The 24,485-nt window shown below is 41.0% G+C and overlaps 1 protein-coding gene across 1 annotated transcript in view; it reads right to left on the bottom strand.

Moving 5' to 3' along the window:
- LOC111965371 (alpha-1A adrenergic receptor) overlaps window positions 1-24,485 on the bottom strand; it is a 44,235-nt gene that overhangs the window by 18,257 nt on the left and 1,493 nt on the right. The window lies entirely within an intron of this gene.

Consider the following 24,485-nt stretch of genomic DNA (forward strand, 5'->3'; position numbering starts at 1 on the left):
CTTCTTTGAAACCTTATAGGCGGGTCTGCTGCTTTCGATTAGCATATTTGGGTCTCCAAATTAAAACTGCCTCGTGCTAAATTCTTGATCGTACAATATGCATATTATTGTTATTATTGATAGAAACACCTTTCTAGTTTCTATAGAAGTTGGAATTTTGTCTCTGAGTGTACTAACCAATATCTACAGCATTTCATGAACAGGGGTCAGATTTCAGAAATTTTTACCCTGATCTGGAGTCTGTTTTTAAGGCGACAGTGAATGCTATGAATGAAACCGACACTGCCTACGTCTTCCCTGGTGTCTGTACGTCATCAACGTTTGAATGGAATCGATTGCACAATCACAGCCATTATAAAACCACAAAATGTATAGGGACCTCCCTTTCTCGTCGCGCGCTCTGAAGCGTGAAGGACATCGGACTGCCTCATTCCAATCGTTGTCTAACCAGCAATATTTCTCCGGTCATGTTTTTCAGTCGTTATAGTTGTTAAAAACATCATAATGTAAGTTTAATTTGAACCGTTTTTAATAGCAATTTTATATCGTTAGTGCGATTTGAGGAATTCATTGTTGTGCACTCTGAAACTTTGGAGCCACGTTTTGTGGTCCCGTTCGATCGTTAGTGGATATTTCCAAGGACAGAGGACATCTATCGACCAAAAGAAGATTACAAACATAGAAAGGATACATTGCCAAGAATCTGATGGAAGAACAGCTCAAAGTAAGCAATATTTAATATGATAAATCGTTGTTCTGTCGAAATATTTTAAACCGCATAATTTCGCCATTTGTTTGTTATCGCGTCACTTGGCGACCCTGTATTGAAAAGTAAGGATAAATTTTCAAAATGTAAGTCAGCGGTTGCATTAAGACTAATTTGATTCTTTCGATTGCCGTTCAACGCCTGTATTTTTTAAGTTCAAGTATATGATTAGCTTCAATTCAAACTAGATCCACTTCTGATAGATGACGTAGAACATATTGAGGCTTGTTCCTAGTTTTTTATGTGTAACCTACCGGTTTTGTATGGCTAAATATCACCTTTTCGAACAACTGTATTGTATGTTGTAAAATGATGTTACATTAATAAGGCAGCAGCTAATTCAAAATTGGCTATATTGTAAAAATTCATGAAAAAAAATAGCTTTTTGGTCTTAATTTAAGGTTAGGGTTAGGCATTATGGTTAGTGTGGTTAAGGTTAGGGTTGTGTTTAAAATCTGACGGTTTGTCTTTGTGGCTGTGCAAACTAGTGACCACTCTGCAGAGCGGCGTCCAGAACAAGATTCATGACGAAAAAAGCTAACCTGCTTGCTGCTATCAAGAATTATGCTTACAGTGACTAAAGATGATCAAAGGGATTTTTAGGCTGAACTGATGAGGAATCCATTTCGACGCCAGCTGAGAAGTGATGCGAAACCATTTTTTTTTTCACAACAAAATGCAAGATTCTCTATTAGATGTAACCTAACRTTAGCTAGCCTAGCTGGACCAGCTAGATACAGTCCTGTATTGAACTCTGAAAGCCATTAACAAAATCATATAGCGGTCTTTTGGATACACACTGTCAATCAATTTCGCCAATGCTAACTTCAGCAGAGTAAACATTGTTTGTTTGTTTGTTTGTTTGTTCGTTCTAACGTTAGCTCACATAAGCTAGCTAATGTTAGCAAWTAAGATCTATTCCACTCTTACCTTGAAAACACTGCTACTAAAAATAGAATGGCCGAGAAAGCTAACTCACTCTCTGTTTGTGTGTTGGCAATGAGGAATTTGTTTAAATCGTCTATGATTGGTTAGTTGGTTCTCATTTGGCTAGCAATCTTGCTAACAGCAAGCTGACAATATTGAAATGTCCATCTTAGGTTTGCTAAGCTAGCCAGTCTAATAGAGATCAATTGGTTAAATTGTATATTGTTGTGTCTTTGGTTGTAGGTGATACATAATCTTATTCCATCAGAATGTGCTTCCAACCCCTAGCTCTGCACAAGGTGAAGGTAAGTTGGCAAAAATATTTATGACCTGACAGCTAAGATAGCTCAATTTACATGAATTGGGTAGTGTTTGTATGGGTTTGTGATATGGGGTTACAGGTGGTTAGAGGTAGCCTGTGAACCATAGAGTACCTTCCAGACCATGTAATCAATTTAGTCTACCCCTTTTCTCTTTGTAAAACTTGGTTTATCTGGAGTCCTTCCACAGTGCCCTGCTGAAATATACCCTAAAGCGGTTGTATTTTAGGTACACACGCATGAGGGAGTGGACACAACTTGCCGTTATGGAGCACAACAACATTGTGGGACAAAAACYGGCGAGGGATACTGAAAGGTATGGCATCAAGACTACAACAGTAACGACACAACCACCTCATTCTTCTCTCTGCAGATTCTCAAAACACAATACAAAGACATGTCTACGAAAGTCCCACTGCTAAGGGCTACTGATCTGTCAATGGGCTAAGGGAGGTTTACAGACAGGTATTTGAGATGAGGAAGGGAGGTTTAGGTTGTGCAGGATTGTGTTTAAAGACATGTATTGTTGTGCATTAGAGCGATTTGAGAGGTGGCATTTTTTACATACTGTGCTCGATTTTAACAAACCTAACGCAAAGGTAAATCATAGTGCTGGTGGTAGCGTTATATTTTTGCTATTTTCACAACCAAAATTATGGGTGCAGTAGCTGGCAGTGACTGGGTTTTGATGAATAAACAAGTTGTGGGTGTGTCGTGGCTTGGCTCCTCACTGACCAATCAGAACATGCTGCATGGCTAAAAGTGTGGTTCCTTCAAGTTGAGTATTTACTGTCTTTTATGTATTGCATTGTCATCAACTCTAATTTGAATGTTAGTCCATTATAGCCTAGTTGGTTAAATAACCTGCCCAATATTTTGAACATTTTTGCAGTCCACAATGTTACAATTGCATTGCTTCAATATGGAAATACATTGTTAAACATAAGCTACAGCATTCCTACTAATATAGGGGCTAGGCCTACTGTGAATTGCAGTCTAGACATGGACATGCCAAACGTAGTCTATAAGCAAGATTAAATTCACTTGGCTATTGATAAGGTCTAAAAAAGACTGCTGGAGTATTTGAGGTAGATACTGTGTGTACCTGTAGGTGGGGATTAGGAGAAAGTGACTGGTAGCAGGATTAATAATAATAGTGGACAGTACGGCGGCAGCATAAGTGGTGGGTGGATTTGTCGTGGTGCTGTGTGTGGGTGGGTGAGTGCCATAGTGACAGTGTAGGCATGATAGGCAAATATACAGTACATGTAAACAGGGATGAAAAGTGACTGGTAGCAGGGATATATAAATACTTACGGTAATAAACTAGTGGTAATACATACAGTGCCTTCAGAAAGTATTCATACTCCATGACTTATTCCACATTTTGTTGTGTTACAGCCTGAATTCAAAATGGCTTAAATAAATTTAAAAAATTCACTCATCTACAGGCAATACTCCATGATGCCAAAGTGAAAACATGTTTTTAAACATTTAAAATATATACATAGATATATTAAATACAGAAATATCTAATTTACATAAGTATCACAGCCCTTTCCCATCACAATCGAAATTGAGCTCCGGTGCATCCAATTTCCTTTGATAATCCTTCAGATGTCGCTACACTTAATTGGAGTCCACCTATGGCCAATTCAATTGTTTGGACATGATTTAGAAAGAAACAAACCTGTCTTTATAAGGTCCCGCTGTTGACAGTGCATGGCAGAGCAGAAACTATATGATTTTTGAATGACTGTATCCCACACATACATACAATTATCTGTAAGGTACCTCAATCGAGCAGCGAATTTCAAACAAAGATTAAACCACAAAGACGAGGGAGGTTTTCCAATGCTTCGCAAAGAAGGGCACCTTTCGGTAGATGGGTAAAATAAATATACCCTTGAGCATGGTGAAGATATTAATTACACTTTGGATGGTGTATCAATACACCCAGTCACTACAAAGATACAGGCGTCCTTCTTAACTCAGTTGTCGGAGAGGAAGGAAACTGCTCAGGGATTTCACCATGAGATTTTAAAACAGAGTTTAATGGCTGTGATAGGAGAAAAATTAGAGTACATCAACAACATTGTAGTTACTCCACAATACTAACCTAAATGAGTGAAAAAAGGAAGCCTGTATAGAATAAAAAATATTCCAAAACATTCATCCTTTTTTCAATAAGGCACTAAAGTAAAACTGCAAAACATGTTGCAACGAAATTAACTTTATGTCCAGAACACAGAGCGTTATGTTTGGGGCAAATCCAACACAACACATCACTGAGTACCACTCTTCATATTTTCAAGCATGTTGGTGGCTGCATCATTTTATGGATATGCTTGTCATCGTCAAGGACTAGGGAGTTTTTTTGTATAGAAATAAATGGAGTAGAGCTAAGCACAAGCAAAATCCTAGAGGAAAACTTGGTTCAGTCTTCTTTCAAAACAGACACTGGAAGACAATTTCACCTTTCAGCAGGACAATGACTTAAAACACAAGGCCAAATATACACTGGAGTTGCTTACCAAGACAACATTGAATGTTCATGAGTGGCCTTGTTACAGTACAGTTCTGACTTAAATTGGCTTGAATCTATGGCAAGACTTGAAAATGACTGTCTAGCAATGATCAACAACCAACTTGACAGAGCTTGAAGATTTTTTAAAAGATAGTGTGAAAATACTGTACAGAGCTAAAGAGTTCATTGGCTGAGGTGGAAGAACCTGCCAGAAGGGCAGCAGTCTCTACAGCACTTCACCAATCTGGGCTTTATGGGAGACTGGTCAGACGAAAGCCACTCTTGAGAAAAAGGCACATGACAACACGACTGGTGTTTATAAAAAGCCATGTAAAAGTCTGAGAGCATAAATCAAAATAATCTGTGGTCTGCTGAGACAAAAATGTAACTCTTTGGCCGGACTCATCACCCATCTAAAACCATCCCTATATCAAGGGGATATCATATCAAGATGTCCAGGGCTTCAAGGCAAGCTTCCTCCATCCTCTCTCCTCACCCGCAAAATTTCAGTTGCATCTCTCTCACTACACTGTGACTATATATTATATCCACATAATGTCTATACAAGCCGTCATATATATATATACTGAACAAAAATATAAACGCAACATGTAAAGTGTTGGTCCCATGTTTCATGAGCTGAAACAAAATATTCTGAAATTCTCCATATGCACAAGAAGCTTATTTCTCTCAAATGATGTGCACAAATTACTTTACATGTCCTTTGCCAAGATAATCCATCCACCTGACAGATGTGGAATATCAAGCATCTGATTAAACAGCATAATAATTACACAGGTGCACCTTGTGTTGGGGACAATAAAAAACCGCTCTATAATGTGCAGTTTTGTCACACAACACAATGTCACAGATGTCTCAAGTTTTGAGGGAGCGTGCAATTGGCCAGAGCTTTGAGGGAGCGTGCAATCCAGTAGAGCTTTTGCCAGATATTTTAATGTTTATTTCTCTAACATAACCTCCAATGTMTTTTTTGAGAATTTGGCAGTATGTTCAACCTGCCTCACAACCGCAGACCACGTGTATGGCGTCGAGTGGGCAAGCGGTGTGCTGATGTCAATGTTGCCCCATGGTGCCGGTGGGGTTATGGTAAGGGCATGCATAAACTACAGACAACATACACAAATGTATTTTATCGATGGCAATTTGAATGCGCAAACATAACGTGAAAATATCCTGAGGCCCATGTTTTTAAGGTATCTGTGACCAACAGATGTATACCTGTATTCCCAGTCATGTGTAATCCATAGATAAAGTCCCAATTAATTTATTTCAATTGACTGATTTCTTCATATGAACTGTAACTCAGTAAAATCAATGAAATTGCTGCATGTTGCGTTTATATTTTTGTTCGTATATATATAAATATATTTATTTTACTCCGGACTCCGACATTGCCTGTCCTAGAATTCCATTATTTTACTTTTAGATTTGTCTTTATTGTTGCGCATTGTTAGATATTACTGCACTGTTGGAGCTAGGAACACAATCATTTCGCTACACCCACAATAACATCTGTTAAACATGTGAATGCGACCAATACAATTTGATTTGTTTTGACTGGCAGCACAGTGTGTTTCTTTCATAATGGTTAAACCATGCTGTTACGGTAAAATACAATGTGCTCTTAATGACTTTCCTATACAGATGAAATCGCTCACCCACTCCATAGCAAGCTTCTCTATCCACACTGATACCGGTGAAGTCATTTAATGTCAAGCTATGTGTTACAAACAACTTTATTTTCAGAGGTTTAAATATGAACGGAAAGGAACGATATAAACCATTCGTTTTTGGGGGGTTCGAAACGGTTCAGAGAATTATTTTGCTGGTTGGAACAGTGGAATGGAAAGAAAAAAATGATGGTTCCGTTCAGAAAGAAACGATTGGAAAATGATTTCTGTTCCAACCCATGCTTGTGCCATTCGTTTTTCCCTGTTAACGTAACGACCGCTGAAACGTTTGTAATAGCCTGGCAAACACAGTGGAATACATTGGCTTTCCATTGCATCTATAAAAACACCAATGCTGCGTCAGGGATGTAACGCACCGTATCGACAGTTACGTCACAAGAAAGAGTTCAAATAACTTTCTTTTGACGGGTGTTGATTTTTTTGTGTACAATTGAAAAAAATGTCTGATTTAATACAGTTGATAAATTTACAAATTAGATGCGCTGAAATGAAAGCAATTTCCGAAAATGAACACTTGGATTGCGGTGATATTATGTCTAATCTCACAAACGATATGTACAAATAGGTGTAATCTAGAGCCAAGGATTTTGATATGAAATCACATGATTATACTTCGCTTGACACTCTTGTTGAATTATGCAAGAAAACATGACAACAGTAATGAATAATTAATGATGCAGTTGAGCGCAGATAGGCCTAGAGACAGCGCATTTGTAGCCCTGTTCTACCCTTATTAGATTAATGTATGCAAATACACCCATTGTGTATTATGCAAATGAGGCACATATTATTTTCTTTATTTCATTAATGTATACAAAAAATACCTGATATATTAAGAACATTTTTATATAAGAAAAAAAGTAAAAATGTACAATAAATTGAATACCTGAATTTCCACAAATGCCTGAACTCCATTCATTATTTGTACTTGCCAGTACAATCATATGTGCTACAATTCAGTCAATATCTGAATTAAAAAAATAATAATAAACACTTGGAGTGTCTTAATTTTTTTTTTTTTTTTTTTTTTTCACCTTTATTTAACCAGGTAGGCTAGTTGAGAACAAGTTCTCATTTGCAACTGCGACCTGGCCAAGATAAAGCATAGCAGTGTGAACAGACAACAACAGAGTTACACATGGAGTAAACAATAAACAAGTCAATAACATGGTAGAAAAAAAGAGAATCTATATACAATGTGTGCAAAAGGCATGAGGTAGGCAATAAATCGAATAATTACAATTTAGCAGATTAACACTGGAGTGATAAATCATCAGATGATCATGTGCAAGAAGAGATACTGGTGTGCAAAAGAGCAGAAAAGTAAATAAAATAAAAGCAGTATGGGGGTGAGGTAGGTAAATTGGGTGGGTAGTTTACAGATGGACTATGTACAGCTGCAGCGATCGGTTAGCTGCTCGGATAGCAGATTTTTAAAGTTGTTGAGGGAGATAAAAGTCTCCAACTTCAGAGATTTTTGCAATTCGTTCCAGTCGCAGGCAGCAGAGAACTGGAAGGAAAGGCGTCCAAATGAGGTTTTAGCTTTAGGATGATCAGTGAGATACACCTGCTGGAGCGCGTGCTGCGGGTGGGTGTAGCCATCGTGACCAGTGAACTGAGATAAGGGGCGGCACTTTACCTAGCATAGCCTTGTAGATGACCTGGAGCCAGTGGGTCTGACGACGAACATGTAGCGAGGGCCAGCCGACTAGGGCATACAGGTCGCAGTGGTGGGTCGTATAAGGTGCTTTAGTAAACAAAACGAATGGCACTGTGATAAACTGCATCCAGTTTGCTGAGTAGAGTGTTGGAAGCTATTTTGTAGATGACATCGCCGAAGTCGAGGATCGGTAGGATAGTCAGTTTTACTAGGGTAAGTTTGGCGGCGTGAGTGAAGGAGGCTTTGTTGCGGAATAGAAAGCCGATTCTTGATTTGATTTTGGATTGGAGATGTTTGATATGAGTCTGGAAGGAGAGTTTGCAGTCTAGCCAGACACCTAGGTACTTATAGATGTCCACATATTCTAGGTCGGAACCGTCCAGGGTGGTGATGCTAGTCGGGCGTGCGGGTGCAGGCAGCGAACGGTTGAAAAGCATGCATTTGGTTTTACTAGCGTTTAAGAGCAGTTGGAGGCCACGGAAGGAGTGTTGTATGGCATTGAAGCTCGTTTGGAGGTTAGATAGCACAGTGTCCAAGGAAGGGCCGGAAGTATATAGAATGGTGTCGTCTGCGTAGAGGTGGATCAGGGAATCGCCCGCAGCAAGAGCAACATCATTGATGTATACAGAGAAAAGAGTCGGCCCGAGAATTGAACCCTGTGGTACCCCCATAGAGACTGCCAGAGGACCGGACAACATGCCCTCCGATTTGACACACTGAACTCTGTCTGCAAAGTAGTTGGTGAACCAGGCAAGGCAGTCATTAGAAAAACCGAGGCTACTGAGTCTGCCGATAAGAATATGGTGATTGACAGAGTCGAAAGCCTTGGCCAGGTCGATGAAGACGGCTGCACAGTAATGTCTTTTATCGATGGCGGTTATGATATCGTTTAGTACCTTGAGCGTGGCTGAGGTGCCCCGTGACCGGCTCGGAAACCGGATTGCACAGCGGAGAAGGTACGGTGGGATTCGAGATGGTCAGTGATCTGTTTGTTGACTTGGCTTTCGAAAGACCTTAGATAGGCAGGGCAGGATGGATATAGGTCTGTAACAGTTTGGGTCCAGGGTGTCTCCCCCTTTGAAGAGGGGGATGACCGCGGCAGCTTTCCAATCCTTGGGGATCTCAGATGATACGAAGGAGAGGTTGAACAGGCTGGTAATAGGGGGTGCGACAATGGCGGCGGACAGTTTCAGAAATAGGGGGTCCAGATTGTCAAGCCCAGCTGATTTGTATGGGTCCAGGTTTTCCAGCTCTTTCAGAACATCTGCTATCTGGATTTGGGTAAAGGAGAAGCTGGGAGGCTTGGGCGAGTAGCAGCGGGGGGGCGGGGCTGTTGGCCAAGGTTGGAGTCGCCAGGAGGAAGGCATGGCCAGCCATTGAGAAATGCTTGTTGAAGTCTTCGATTATCACGGATTTATCGGTGGTGACCGTGTTACCTAGCCTCAGTGCAGTGGGCAGCTGGGAGGAGGTGCTCTTGTTCTCCATGGACTTTACAGTATCCCAGAACTTTTTGGAGTTAGAGCTACAGGATGCGAATTTCTGCTTGAAAAAGCTGGCCTTTGCTTTCCTGACTGACTGCGTGTATTGGTTCCTGACTTCCCTGAACAGTTGCATATCGCGGGGGCTCTTCGATGCTATTGCAGTTCGCCACAGGATGTTTTTGTGCTGGTCGAGGGCAGTCAGGTCTGGAGTGAACCAAGGGCTATATCTGTTCTTGGTTCTGCATTTTTTGAACGGAGCATGCTTGTCTAATATGGTGAGGAAGTAACATTTAAAGAATGACCAGGCATCCTCAACTGACGGGATGAGGTCAATATCCTTCCAGGGTACCCGGGCCAGGTCGATTAGAAAGGCCTGCTCGCAGAAGTGTTTTAGGGAGCGTTTGACAGTGATGAGGGTGGTCGTTTGACCGCGGACCCGTGGCGGATACAGGCAATGAGGCAGTGATCGCTGAGATCTTGATTGAAGACAGCAGAGGTGTATTTGGAGGGCAGGTTGGTCAGGATAATGTCTATTAGGGTGCCCATGTTTACGGATTTAGGGTTGTACCTGGTGGGTTCCTTGATGATTTGTGTGAGATTGAGGGCATCAAGCTTGGATTGTAGGACTGCCGGGGTGTTAAGCATATCCCAGTTTAGGTCACCTAACAGAACAAACTCTGAAGCTAGATGGGGAGCGATCAATTCACAGATGGTGTCCAGGGCACAGCTGGGAGCTGAGGGGGGTCGGTAGCAGGCGGCAACAGTGAGAGACTTATTTCTGGAGAGATTAATTTTTAAAATTAGAAGTTCGAACTGTTTGGGCATAGACCTGGAAAGTATGACAGAACTTTGCAGGCTATCTCTGCAGTAGATTGCAACTCCTCCCCCTTTGGCAGTTCTATCTTGACGGAAAGTGTTATAGTTGGGTATGGAAATCTCAGAATTTTTGGTGGCCTTCCTAAGCCAGGATTCGGACACGGCAAGGACATCAGGATTGGCAGAGTGTGCTAAAGCGGTGAGTAAGGCAAACTTAGGGAGGAGGCTTCTGATGTTGACATGCATGAGGCCAAGGCTTTTTCGATCACAGAAGTCAACAAATGAGGGTGACTGGGGACATGCAGGGCCTGGGTTTACCTCCACATCACCCGAGGAACAGAGGAGTAGTAGGATGAGGGTGCGGCTAAAGGCTATCAAAACTGGTCGCCTAGAGCGTTGGGGCAGAATAAAAGGAGCAGATTTATGGGCGTGGTAGAATAGATTCTGGGCATAATGTGCAGACAGGGTATGGTGGGGCGCGGTACAGCGGAGGCAAGCCCAGGCACTGGTGATGATAAGAGAGGTTGTATCTCTGGACATGCTGGTCTCAATGGGTGAGGTCACCGCATGTGTGGGGGGTGGGACAAAGGAGGTATCAGAGGTACGGAGAGTGGAACTACAAGGTCCATTGCAAACCAAAACAATGATAATGATAACTAGCCTGAACAACAGTATGCAAGGCATATTGATATTTGAGAGAGACATACAATAAGGCATAAAGTGATTGCAGGTCTTGATTGGGAGAGCTAGCTAAAACAACAGGTAAGATACAGCAGCAATAACAGGGTGCTAGTCTAACACACAGCAACAACAGGTAAAATGGCGAACGACTAGGCAGAGAGGGTCGGATTAACTACACACAGATCCTGAGTTAAAGCACAGAGCCGACAGATAAAACACAAATAAACAGAATGGAGTACCGTGAATTAATGGACAGTCAAGCATGCATCAGCTATGTAGCCAAGTGATCATAGTGTCCAGGGGGCAGCCGTAGATGGAGCAGGGAGGCCTCCACTAAGCTAGCACGCGGCGTTTAAAGTTAGTAGCCCGGGGGGTGGTCTGCTCAGACGGAGGGGGTCTGCTCAGACGTGGTCGTGTCGACAGAGAATCCAAGCCGGATGGCGAAAGAGAGGTTGTGAATCGTAGAATTGTGTTTGCTAACTGGTGCTAGCTTCGTGGCAGTGGCGCTAGCTGCGCTAGCTGCAAGCTAGCTGTGAGRATCAGAAGTAGTGGCTCAGGGATTACGGCAGGAATCCGGCGTTGTTGTCGAGAGACAGTCCGATGCTGGTAAATTGGTGAGTAATATCCAGGCTAATAACAGGGCTGGTGTCTGTGCAGAAGGTAAAAGCTACTAGCAGCGGCAAAAAAATGGCTAAATTAGCTTGTAGCTGATTTAGACCAGTTGTGATGGATTGRCAGGGCTCTGTGTCGGCAAAAAAAAGGTCCAGTCCAATTGGCAAAAGAGGTATTGTAGCCCAAGAATTCGCTGGTAGACCTCTTCGGCTAGCCGGCAGATGGGCCTAGCTCGAGGCTAGCTCAAGGCTAACTGGTCATCCATTGTTGACTGTTGAATTTATTAGGGGTTCACAGCGAAGCCGAATAACTGAAGCATAGATTGGTCACTTTTTTTCTAATTTGGCACACAGAAACTAGAGGCCATGAGTAACTTGGTCAAAAAGAATGGCAGAGATTGGCCTATAGGTGGCGCTGTTAAAGCAGTCTCACTTAAACCCTCATATCTACCGCCAAATTTGACCTAGACTTTGTAAATAGGTGTCTTTCTTTCTTTATGCTGAACACATATGCCTCAATGAACCATATGGTCTGCCAGGATAGATTTTCCTTTTGGAAAACATATTATCATGAAACATAACTACAGATAACGCAACATTTGGTATGTAGGCCCATGGTACAGCTCTTAATTTACCGTTTTAGAAAATCAAAGGGATTAGTTAAGAGATGGTCGAGTTATAATGGCCTATCAACTTGAAACTTTTTAGGGTCATCAAAGACATTACCATGATGAGACCCTGCCACTGCATATGGTCATGACAATATTAACAATGTTACCTTTTTGTCATAAACATAACAATTATCCACACTACAAGCTAGAACGAGCGCAGAGTGAGAACAGACTGCCTGTGTATTTGTATGCTCTTAATAAACCACAAAGTTCGGCATTGATAGCAAATGCAGATACCGCCCACATACTTGGATTTAGATGGCATTGTTTACTTCGGCTGAACAACACACAGTAATCGCAGAGCTTCTCTAGGGATTATTATTTTTTTTTTTTACATTTCTTTTCATGTTTATCATCATGCCTGTGTGGTGTTCTTTGCCTGGCTGTGTTAATTACAAACAAGTGCAAAAAGGAGTTATCTTTCACTGTTCTACATACCAGAGATTTACCCCGATGTGACCAAAGATTACTAGAGGGATTTTCAGGCTGAACTGATGGGGAATCCATTTTGACGCCAGCTGGGAAGAGATACCATAATAAATAAAATAATAAAACACAATAAAACAGAAGATTTGCTATTAGAGGTAACCTAACGTTAGCTAGCTTGCTAGCCTAGCTGGACTAAGTTAGCTAGCTACAGTCCTGAGTGGAACTCTGAAAGTCTTTGGGATACAAACTGTCAATCAATTTCGCCTATGCCATGGTCACTTATAGTCTGGTAGCTACCTTCAGTATAGCAAACATATTTGTTTCTTCTATCTTTGACAAACGTTAGCTAACGTAAGCTAGCTAACATTAGCAAATAAGAGTAGCTCAATGTGGTAGCCATCTATTCGACTCTAGTCTGAAAATCACACTATTACTGAAACATATATTTGCCGATACAGCTAACTCAGTCTGTGTGTTGGTAGCAATAATGAATGTTTATAAATCATCTATGGTTGGTTAGTTATCAGCTGGCTAGCAATCTTACTGACAATTTAGTGACGCTAGCTAGCTAAAAGCAAGGTGACAACATTGACATTTCCATGTTAGGTATGCTAAGATAGCCAGTCAAATAGAGATCAATTGGTTAAATTGTGTATTTTGTTGTAGGTGGTACAGAATCTGATTCCACCAGCATGTGCTTCCAACCCCTAGCTCTGCACAAGGTGAAGGTAAGTTGGCAAAAATATTTTCAAGCTGACAGCTAAGATGGCTCAATTTACAGTAAGCATAGTATTAACATGAATTGGCTAGTGTTTGTACGGGTTTGTGTCTGTGTTATGAGGTTACAAGTGGTTAGAGGTAGCCTGTGGACCACAATGTGCTTTCCAGACCATGTAATCAATTTAGTCTACCCCTTTTTCTCTTTTTACATTTTCTCCTTGTAAAAATACACAAGCATGCATGAGGGAGCGGACACACCTTGTAGTTGTGGGGCAGAAACCAGCAAGGGACACTGAAAGGTATAAAATCAAGAGTACAACAGTTTTGACACAACCACCTAATTCTTCTCTCTGCAATCTCAAAACATACACTACCCTTCAAAAGTTTGGAGTCACTTAGAAATGTCCTAGTTTTTGAAAGAAAAGCCAATTTTTTTGTCCATTAAAATAACATCAAATTTATCAGAAATACAGTGTAGACATTGTTCATGTTGTAAATGACTATTGTAGCTGGAAACGGCTGATTTATTTAATGGAATATATACATAGGCGTACAGAGGCCCATTGTCAGCAACMATCACTCCTGTGTTCCAATGGCACGTTGTGTTGGCTAATCCAAGGTTATTATTTTAAAAGGCTAATTGATCATTAGAAAACCTGTTTGCAATGATGTTAGCACAGCTGAAAACTGTTGTGCTGTTTAAAGAAGCAATAAAACTGGCCTTCTTTAGACTAGTTAAGTATCTGGAGCATCAGCATTTGTGGGTTCGATTACAGGCTCAAGATGGCCAGAAACAAATAACTTTCTGAAACTCGTCAGTCTATTCTTGTTCAGAGAAATGAAGGCTATTCCATACGAAAAATTGCCAAGGTACTGAAGATCTCGTTCAACGCTGTGTACAACTCCTTTCACAGAACAGCTCAAAGTGGCTCTAACCAGAATAGAAAGAGGACTGGGAGGCCCAGGTGCACAACTGAGCGAGAGGACAAGTACATTAGAGTGTCTAGTTTGAGAAACAGACGCCTCACAAGTCCTCAACTTGCAAAACACCAGTCTCAATGTCAACAGTGAAGAGGCGACTCTGGGATGCTGGCCTTCTAGGTAGAAGAACCTCAGGCTCCACATGGTATTGTCTCTAAGACAAAACATATACTAAATAAATAAAGCACAAACCTCAATGTTTTCACAGTGACCAGACTGTACAAATTTACCTAGGTAGGCAGACAGTACCTAGCTACAGCCATGTCTAACAGGCATGCTTTAGGCAAATATTTGTCTAGTAAAACCAACTAATCAGTTTAAGAGATTTACAATACAACATTTTTATATTATTGTTTCCCCTCACTGTTAGTAAACTTAGCTAGCTTGCTGGATTGCCAATAATTGTTATTTGCATCTTTTTGAAATCCTACCTTGTGTCATGCCTGTAATGTTGTCAGATTGGTTATGATTATGATAGTGGATGCATTTAAATGTCAACTTTTGTAAAATTTTGTTACATAGCTAGCTAGAGAGTAAAATGGTTTACAGTTGCTGATTTTACTCATTTGCTAACAAGTTTAGAGGTTTTACAATCGAGGAACAATAGATCTTCGATTGTAAAACATCTTATATTTTTWGTCATATAGATGTCTACCAGTAGCTGTTTAGCTAACTTAGCTAGCTAGCTACCTAGCTAACTAGCTACATAAGTTAGCAAAGAGAAAAACGTACCCCCACTTTAACACAGTAGGATGTTAGCCAGCAATACACAATATGGGTTTCAATAAATAAACTAAAGTTAACTAACTACCGTATCTGTCATCTGCCCTCTTGGTGCTGGCATCAGCTGTAGCTGAGTTCTAGCTAAATTCAAAGCTTTGTTTCGAATACTCTTAGCTATATTCCGATTGAAACATACATGGTTGAATGTCCCCATTTTGCTAGCTAATAAAACATTTTTTTAAATGCTTCAAACTCAAATTCGTGTTGATGAGAGGATTCACTTGAAGCCATTGAGGTCTGGTCAGTTCTTTCAGTTTTGCCCAGAGGATTTTGTTATGTCTCCGCCACTCTTTCAAAAAAGCCTGCTTTGGGCAGAGACTAGGTCAGAGCAGGAAGCACCACCCCACACGAGTTGTAGTATTTCAGAGATTGGAAAGAATGTGTCACCTTGTATACTTAGCAATGACTCTGCCGATAGGAACATCGCTGAAAGACGTCCAATGGCTCGATCAAATGTAACAGTATAACTTTAGTCCGTCCCCTCGCCCCGACCCGGGCGCGAACCAGGGACCCTCTGCAGAGCAAGGGGAACCACTACTTCAAGGTCTCAAAGCGAGTGACGTCACCGTTTGAAAGGCTATTAGCGCGCACCACCGCTAACTAGCTAGCCATTTCACATCGGTTACACAAACAAGGACAACCATATCTACACAAACTGCATAGTGCAATCGGTATAACATAAAAGCTTAGCGAAATGCCACAAAGCAGGACTACATTTATTTTCAGATCTCGCAACCCCCTCTCAATACACCGGAAGTCATCATAGGATGTATCGTTCGGCACGTGAAGCCCTATTCACGGCCAATTATGTGTGAAACACATCTCACTGACCTAGAAATCCCTCAGACATGATCAAAACAAACCTAGGGTTCCCCAGGGTGAAGTTCCCCTTTAAGTTTGGCATTGATACCTTAAAAAAATAAGGAAACTATTAACAATTCACTTAAAAATCTAAAAGTACCCGGAAGCAAAGTCATTAATATCTGTCGGGTGATTTGTTGAGGATTCTTCGGTGAGTGTCGTCACTCTTAGCCCTTACCAAAACACAAATAATGGTGGACAGTTTCTCTCGCTTTTAATCTGAAAGCCATAGTAATGACAGTTAAAATTAAATTAAAAATCTAACATACCCGTGCATCAATAATATTGAGGGCGTTAGCTAGACTGCTTGTAGACTCGGGAGATCATGTAGGCTTCAGGAGCCAGCGGGTTAGATGATTCCACTATGGGTAACAACAACTAGCAACTAGAGCTGAACCGATGGACATGGGGCCATGACATTTTTTATCTGTGTGCATATAAAGTCACTGCAACCATAGATGGCTGCACCAGACCAGTTGATGCCACTATAGATGTCATTGGCACCAGTGGCACCATAGAAAACTAGGGCAATAATGCTGCAGTCATAACCAAGTGGGAGGTGTGTATTTAGCAGTTGGGAAGTCGTAAATACCAATTGGACGCCTTCATGCTATTTGAACCTGTTGAGAAACGCTGATTGGCTAATGGCCAACAAGCTGCGTAAACCATCAATTAAAAGTACATGTTTGTAAACAATACATATTCATGGATGCTTTTTTTAAATGATGTTTTGTTGTTGCATTTAACTGCCAAAAATGCTGTTATCAAGGTCATTTCCTTAGTAGGTGACATCAGCGGTCATCATGTGGGAGAAGTGGGAGCTCAGGATGATAGATGAGTCAGAGACGGAAGAGGAAGCCAGACATTCCACTCGCTGTTTTTTTCTGGTTCAATGAAAGTCAATTAACTAAGTAGACCAGACTCAGCTGCTATTGCATTGGTGTCTATGGGAGGCCCACCCCATTAAGTAGACTGGAACTGACAATTTTTTTCAATGGTAAACAGCCTGAGTGAACCATCTTCATTTACCCACAATCTTTGGACGATGTTCCCACTAGTAATTACCAGTTGGAGAGAAGTTCAAGTAAATTTGTCCCAGTCGTATGTTGTAAATTCCCACTTGGTTAAAGAGATACTCCGGGATTCTGAAAATGAGGCCATTTAACTACTTCCCCAGAGTCAGATGAAGTAATGGATACCATTTTTGTGTCTCTGTGTCCAGTATGAAGGAAGTTAGATGTAGTTTCGCGAGCCAATGCTAACTAGCTTTAGCGCAATGACTGGAAGTCATAGCACTAACGCTAGTTAGCAATTGCGCTAGCAGTAGTTAGCAACTTCCTTCAAACTGTGTCATAAAAATGCTGAGGAAGTAGATAGAGGGCATCGTTGCTAAAATCCCGAAGTATCCCTTTAAGAGCGCAACCTAACTATTGATCAAGTGGACTTTGTCTTATGCTAAATTAATGTTAGATTTCAATTATGCAGACGAACAATGGGAAATATTGTGATTAGTATATCTGTATAATCACATATTGTTGCCCTATTATGTGGTCTGAACGTAGTGAAAAGTCAATATTTTATTCTGTAAAATGATAAAGCAGTCAGTGCAGTCAGCGTATAACAGCTGCTAGAGTGTATTGACGTGTTCTGGAATGCTAACACAGAGTGTATCAACTAATTTAAACCAACATGGTAAGGCTTTCACTGATTGCAAATAAAGGAAAATAGTTCCTACATGATAGAGTGCTTGCTTTGTTATGTGTTATCCACCTGAATGTACTCAGACATAACATTGGGCGGATATTGTATGCGTTGGGGGGACGGTTGGGTGAAATGAGCGGCTCACAGGAAATCCCCCACAGTGGGTTGACGGAGGCTGAAGAAGGCTGTGGGAGCAGGGCTGGGAGGGAGAGGATGTGTGCGTGAGTGTGGTGTGTGCGTGCGTGCGTGCGTGCGTGTCTGTCTGTCTGCTCCTATCAGGCTCCTATTACTGGGGCTTAGACATTGAGCCAATGAGCAAGACATTTAAGAAGGGCTCAGAAAAGAAGCAGGAGCTTATTAGGATCAGGAGCTTATTTTATTTTTTAAACGACAACCCATCCTTAACCCTCAATTTTCAGACTATGGGATAGGAAGAATAGAGGAAGCATGGGTGAAGAAAAGCCTATGGGATTGTCATAATATACTGGATATTAAAAAAATGGAGTATGTAATCAATATGGATGCATGTGGTCCACTGTTCGTACTGTATGTGTGACCACCACTATTCGGTCTTATGTTGCAACATTCGTTTTTTTACATTGGATAAAAGTAGAGACTTAAAGCTACAAAATGGCATATCATACAATGCAGTTGAGGAACAATGGGAAAGTAATTCTGCTTTGGAAGTTGATAAACTTTTGAGAAAATTGCCTTTGAATGTTTTGGTACACCTAGTGGAGAGCTCCTCTTCGTCTAGACCTATTCAGCATCGTTCACACCCTCTTAAGCCTTAGCCCCACCCATCTCTTTAAGGATTCACATGAGGCCATGTGCTAAACAGAGTGAATAAGGTAGTGTAGTAAACAAGAGTTCAAGACTAAAAGTGGTGAAAGTAGTAGCCTACAAAAGAAAAACTCCAGGTAAAAATACACTATCTAGTCCTTCGCCTATACCCTAATCTGAATTTGGTGCAGGTCATGTTGTTCTTCACATTGCCTTCTCTGGTAAACAAACACTATATCAAATAAAATCTAAATGTATTTGTCACATGCACAGGATACAGAACGTGTAAACGGTACAGTGAAATGGTTACTTGCATATTTGCATAGTAGCAATATCAAAAATAGAAAGTGTCCAGACAAAAATATTTTATTAGATGACGCTTACCCAGACACACGTCTAAATTGATGAGTCATGTGAAAGAAATGCTATAACCACCCCCCAGACACATCTAGCTAAGTGGATGGGTCACTATTGTCTAGACATGTAAACATGTTCATGAAATACAATAGATGGCCGTAATCACTYCGAGACACACCTGGCTAACTTGATGGGTCATGTAATCATCTGGTGAAGTGGAGTCTTTTGTTAGACATGTAGCTAGCTAGCTAGCTAAACAATTAACCATAATCCCTACCCATACAGCACTAGCTAACCAACATACATTAATTTCTGACAAAATTATAAACTTATAATATCTGAAAATATAGCTAGACTCTTACCCATATAGATGGATGAACGCTTCACGGCAGACTGGAACCAGTTTAACTAAGACGTCCTGTGTCGTTTCTGTTTTGTTTGTACAGCTTGTTTGTTTTCACACTGACCGTGTGCAGAAAGTAGTCCATCACAACTTTTTCCCACTGGTCTTTGTCGATAGCACCTGCTAAATTCAGGGCAGCAATGTTGTTGAGAGCAGTAGCAAAACTTTTGCAGTCCTCCATGGCTAAAGTTATCTTTAAAAAAAAGCCATGGTTGTAAGGATTATCTACACATACTGAGCAGCTCATGTTATAGACAGATGCATGTCACATGACAGATCAATACGAACTCATCTCTCAGCATGTCCAGCCCAGCCATTATCTCAGCCAATCATGGTGGGAGGGTTCCTTTCTTTTTCCGTGGCTAAACCAACTAGACTTTTAATTTAACAATTGTATTAGTATTTACAGATGGCATACACGTTTGCTATTAAGGCACATGAAAGTTCATATGTTCCAGAAGGCATTTCTGCCTCAAAACACATTTTGATCAAATAATAAAAAGCGTTCAAATGCCTCTCCTGTGAAGTAGTGACATGCGACATACACCTAGCTTCCTGAAACGCGCCACATTTATGCTTGGATTCACACCTCTTGCAGCTCAGCTTAAAGTAAGTGGTAAGGTGGGATAAGGTTGTACTGTTAGGTAGCATGATGTGCTGTATTGTATTTTCCCTTAATAAACAGTGTATTACACTTTTTTGTCATATGTGCGACAACGTGCCTTTTGAATATTGTGTAATGTTAGTAGTAGCGTAGTCAACAACAAAAAAATTATACTTTGAATTTGGAGGTTTTAACATATCCCTCTGGTGACCAAGTTAACTTTTTTTATGACATTTGTTCGTGGATATATAGTCTAAGATTGACTGATGTGGAATTTGTTATAGGAAATAATCATGGCCAGCTGGTCTTGTTAGCATAGGGCTAAGTGTGTTAGGTTATCTCATGGGAAAAGCTTACTTGTAGCGTTATATCACTTGCAACTACGTAGATGATTTTAATTGGCTGATGAAGATTTTGAGACATAAAACATTTTTCAAGAGTTCGCAAGTATGAACTCTTGGTTTTCTGTTGATTGGTCTTAAATAAACAGAGTCCAGAGTCATCCAAATTCTCACATCCCCCTCCTCCCACTCCAAAGAGCCCTGACGATCAACGGAATACAACCCCAGAATGTTCCCAGAGTTCCATGCTTCTGCTCTCTAATTTAACGTTCCATGGAGCGATTGGAGGAATCTCCTGCTGTCCGACCTTGCTCAATGACCAGCGACCTCATCCCAGATAGGAATACATGCTATGCAAATTCATAATAATATCCTGGACTTATAGAGAAATAGAATGTGTGTGTGAGGTTGCGCCTGCCTGCGTACGGTATGTTCCTGTGTGTGTGTTTGTGTGTGGTGCACGCATGTGTGTGTAGTGGCGAGGGGTGGCCTAAGAACTTGGCCTGTCACCAAGCACGTTCCCACATGGCCGCTGTAAACAACTTAAAGGTCCCACACAGTCATCCTATTTCCCAAGTAAAAATAGCCTTTGAATGGCCAAAACATCACCCATAATATTTTTACGCTATTAATATGGTCCAAATTGAATACATTTGACTTTTTCTCTCATCTCTAACTATCAGGAAGCCTGAAATAACAGGCTGAGTTGGCGGGGAGCTTATATTTATGAGCTCACCTTAACTGAGCTCTTTGAAATGCCCCTGTGGTCATTGCCAGGTAAGAAGGTAAACAATGGGCCACATGTCATTCTGAGCCTAAATAGCATGCCTCAACCCATTTTATCTGCAAAATGCTCTCATGGTCAACAGAGCTGTTCATGGACTGTTGGATATCAGACAAACATTTTGATTATTTTGTAACTAATTACAGAATACAGTTAACTGATACACTTCTTCACAATATGTTGTAAAGCCTGAATCATCTTAGAAGCTTAGATATAAGGGAATGTACACGAAAACAGCATACAATAAGTGTACCGGACAATTAGCATTAGAAATGACAATATGTTCGTAATTGTGTATATTGATCAGACATTTATTAAATATTTTACGATAGACCAGCATAGCCAAAATATTGAGCAACATGAACAAACGAGAAATAAAGGTGAGAAATAATTTGACATAAAAAATTAAAACTTCAGCCATAAGCCTAATATAGTCACCCGGCCGCAATACAGTGTCCCGGGACCTATTTATTTGTACAATTTGTAACACTCATCACCTGTCCGAATGCTTGAATAAAAAAACTAGACAAAGTAACTCCCGAGTGGCGCAGTGGTCTAAGGCACTGCAGTGCTAGAGGCGTCACTACAGACCCTGGTTCGATCCCGGGCTGTATCACAACCGGCCGTGATCGAGAGTCCCGTAGGCTGGTGCACAATTGGCCCAGCGTCGTCTGGGTTAGGGGAGGGTTTGGCCGTGGTAGACTGTACTTGTAAATGAGAATTTGTTCTTAATAACTGACTTGCCTAGTTAAAAAAAGGTATAAAAAAAACKATGTGATATCATACAGTAAAAGTGAATTTAGGAAATGCAACAACTACAGAGACTGATGGGGAGGGGAGAGGARGAGGACCCATCAGGTTTCAGTCACCCCCAAGAATGAAGTGGGAGACAAATCCATTTCCTCCTTCTAGTCAGGCCTCGCACAGCTTCCCCACATACTTCGCTGGAGCATTTTACTGTTAGTCTACACCTGATGTTTATGAAGCATGGGACAAATAAAATGTGTTGTGATTTTATCAAGGGTGATCTCGTTGAAGAGGAGATCCAGGAGCCTGTCAACATAGCCTGTAATGTTTTTGAAAAGGGAAATGTTAGTTAAGTGGGAAGTGAATTTAACTTCCTTTTATTTAAAGATGAGATGATGCTTCAATTCGTTGATGTAGTGATCTACTCATTCTACAATGTGTTTCCTTGAGTTTTTGATGTATTCAATTTTAAATATGCAATATTTGGTTCTGTACTTTTTTGTGAAACTTTTCAATGTTTCTAATTAGACTTTTTTTGTGCCTGAAATGCTCAATTAATGCAGATTTGAAATGAATAACTATAACTTACAGTATGATGGGTCTGTCTTCACAGGCTTCACAGCATTTCCCACCTTCTTTGCCTTGGGAAAGATGATTTTGTATCACATCATTCCTGCTGCAGTTGCCTGGGTAGCTGTGCAGACAGAGAGATGTTGATTTTTCTAAAATGTCTATCATTACAGCTTGATGAAATTGGAAAGACAAAAGATGGAAAGTGAAATAATATTCCCCCTCATCATCATGATTAGTCCCAATGACACAAGCTACATCAACTGTTTTTTTTTTAACACACAATGGAATGGCAAAATATGATTTTCAGGGGTAAATTACAAATACTACACACACACACACACAACCCCTTTTGTGGACAACATTCTTTTGTGTCAGCTGTGTGCTGGCAGCTCTAAGACTCAATGTTGGAGTCTTAGGGATGAAGGAACAAAAACCATATAGTGACTATCAGGTGTGTTACAGAAAATATACATTTCACAAGTCAAAGCAGTCACAGCCACAGTTGCATTATCTAACATGATCCCCCCCCAAAATGTTGGCTACTGTGTCACACTCATCAAACTCTGATACTTACATTATGGTCAGTGCTTGCAAGATCCACTGTCAATGATGCATCCGTCTTCAGGATTAGCTTCCTGGCAAGACCCATCGAATGTTCTCCTGGCAAGACCCATCGAATGTTCTCCCCAAATTGATAAAGCAACTTCACTCGAAATGKGCACTGCACACGCGTGCCATGATCGTAATTTTCAGTCATCCTGTCCACCGTAAGCTAGCTAAGAAATGAAAAGCAACCACTGCTGTTGGATGTCTTCCTTCTTTGGGAAATAGTTTAAGGTTAATGTTACACTATGTAAGGTTCATTTTACACAAATTTTACACTAGTTACGACACAGTGTGCTTTTGCCGGCATGCTGGTAAGTAGCTTGCTACTGTAGCTAACAGTCATACCACAGATGAAAGGTTAGCAGTAACTTTGGTCGTACCTTCCGCTCAAGCTAGCTACTAGTAGCTAGCTTAAGGTTTGTAAACAAAGCCAAAGCAAAGCGTAGGGGCACATGAGATGACGGTTTTAAGGTGGTACATATTTAAATTAGTTCAGATAAGATGCTACCATTGCCGTATTAMATTTCCGGCTTTATGTGATGTTGCATAAAGCCGGAAGAAAATCCTTGACAATGCCTGCCTCCTAAATCCAAGTCTTTGACACGAGGGGAGGGGACCAGTAACTTTATGATCAAACGTTCTCAATGTACAGTACCAGCTACAGTCATTTTTCATCCTTAGGTCACTCTACTTTGAACTGGTTTCCACCAAATATCATCCAATTTGATTTAAAAAAACACTATGGATAAGTACAAACTCATTCACAATTCAGGTGCTCTACATACTTTCTAATGAAGATCTGCGTGATCTGGTTTAGTGCATGCGTTCACAACTGTCCCAAGTCAATGCATGTATACGGAATTTAAGTGATTTTTGGTTTGTTGTGGGTTATAAGAGGTAACTAATACAGTACCATACTGGACCAGACCTCTTAGAGAGAGGCCCAAGAGAACGGGATTGACAGCGAGCTCTACTCTGAAAACAACAGCAGTAAATAAAGATGCTTGTTTTCTTAGCCTCCCTCATCGGTCTGCACTGCTCTGTCCCTCACCGCAACGTGCCCAGCAGCACGAGTCCCCTCTCCACAACATGTTTTGTTTAATTTCCTCTGAGATGTTTTCTCTACAGCCGTGACGGTGGTAGTGGGCTCTTTACTGCTGTCAGTCAGTGAAGTCTGGTTTGGGCCCCTACCGGCCCCCGTAGACCCTACCAGACTCCACCAGCCCCAACAAGCCCCTATACAGGCCTCCACCAGCCCCTACTGGGCCCCACTGGACCCCACCTAAGGTACCATTTGGGACACAGCATCATGCTGATAAATCAGGGCAGTAATTCAATGGGTGAATATTATCATATATATGCCACTGTCTGGAGATGGAATTTATGGAACTGAAGGACCACTTAGATTTACTTCCAGATATTCATGAAAAAGCTTCTCAGACACTTTTCAACAGTTGGTAAATAAAATACATTTGCATCTGACTGAAAGTGCACTGAGACTTTCTCCAGTTTTGCATTTTGCCTCCAGCACCCCCTGCACCACTATTCTGTTTTGGGTGTGGGTAGATTATGATTTGTGCCTATTATGGCTTGTTAAATTGAATATGGCACCAACATGTATATTAATTGACCACAATATT

Source organism: Salvelinus sp. IW2-2015, linkage group LG6.1, assembly GCF_002910315.2.
Source record: "Salvelinus sp. IW2-2015 linkage group LG6.1, ASM291031v2, whole genome shotgun sequence".
NCBI classification, from domain to species: domain Eukaryota; kingdom Metazoa; phylum Chordata; class Actinopteri; order Salmoniformes; family Salmonidae; genus Salvelinus; species Salvelinus sp. IW2-2015.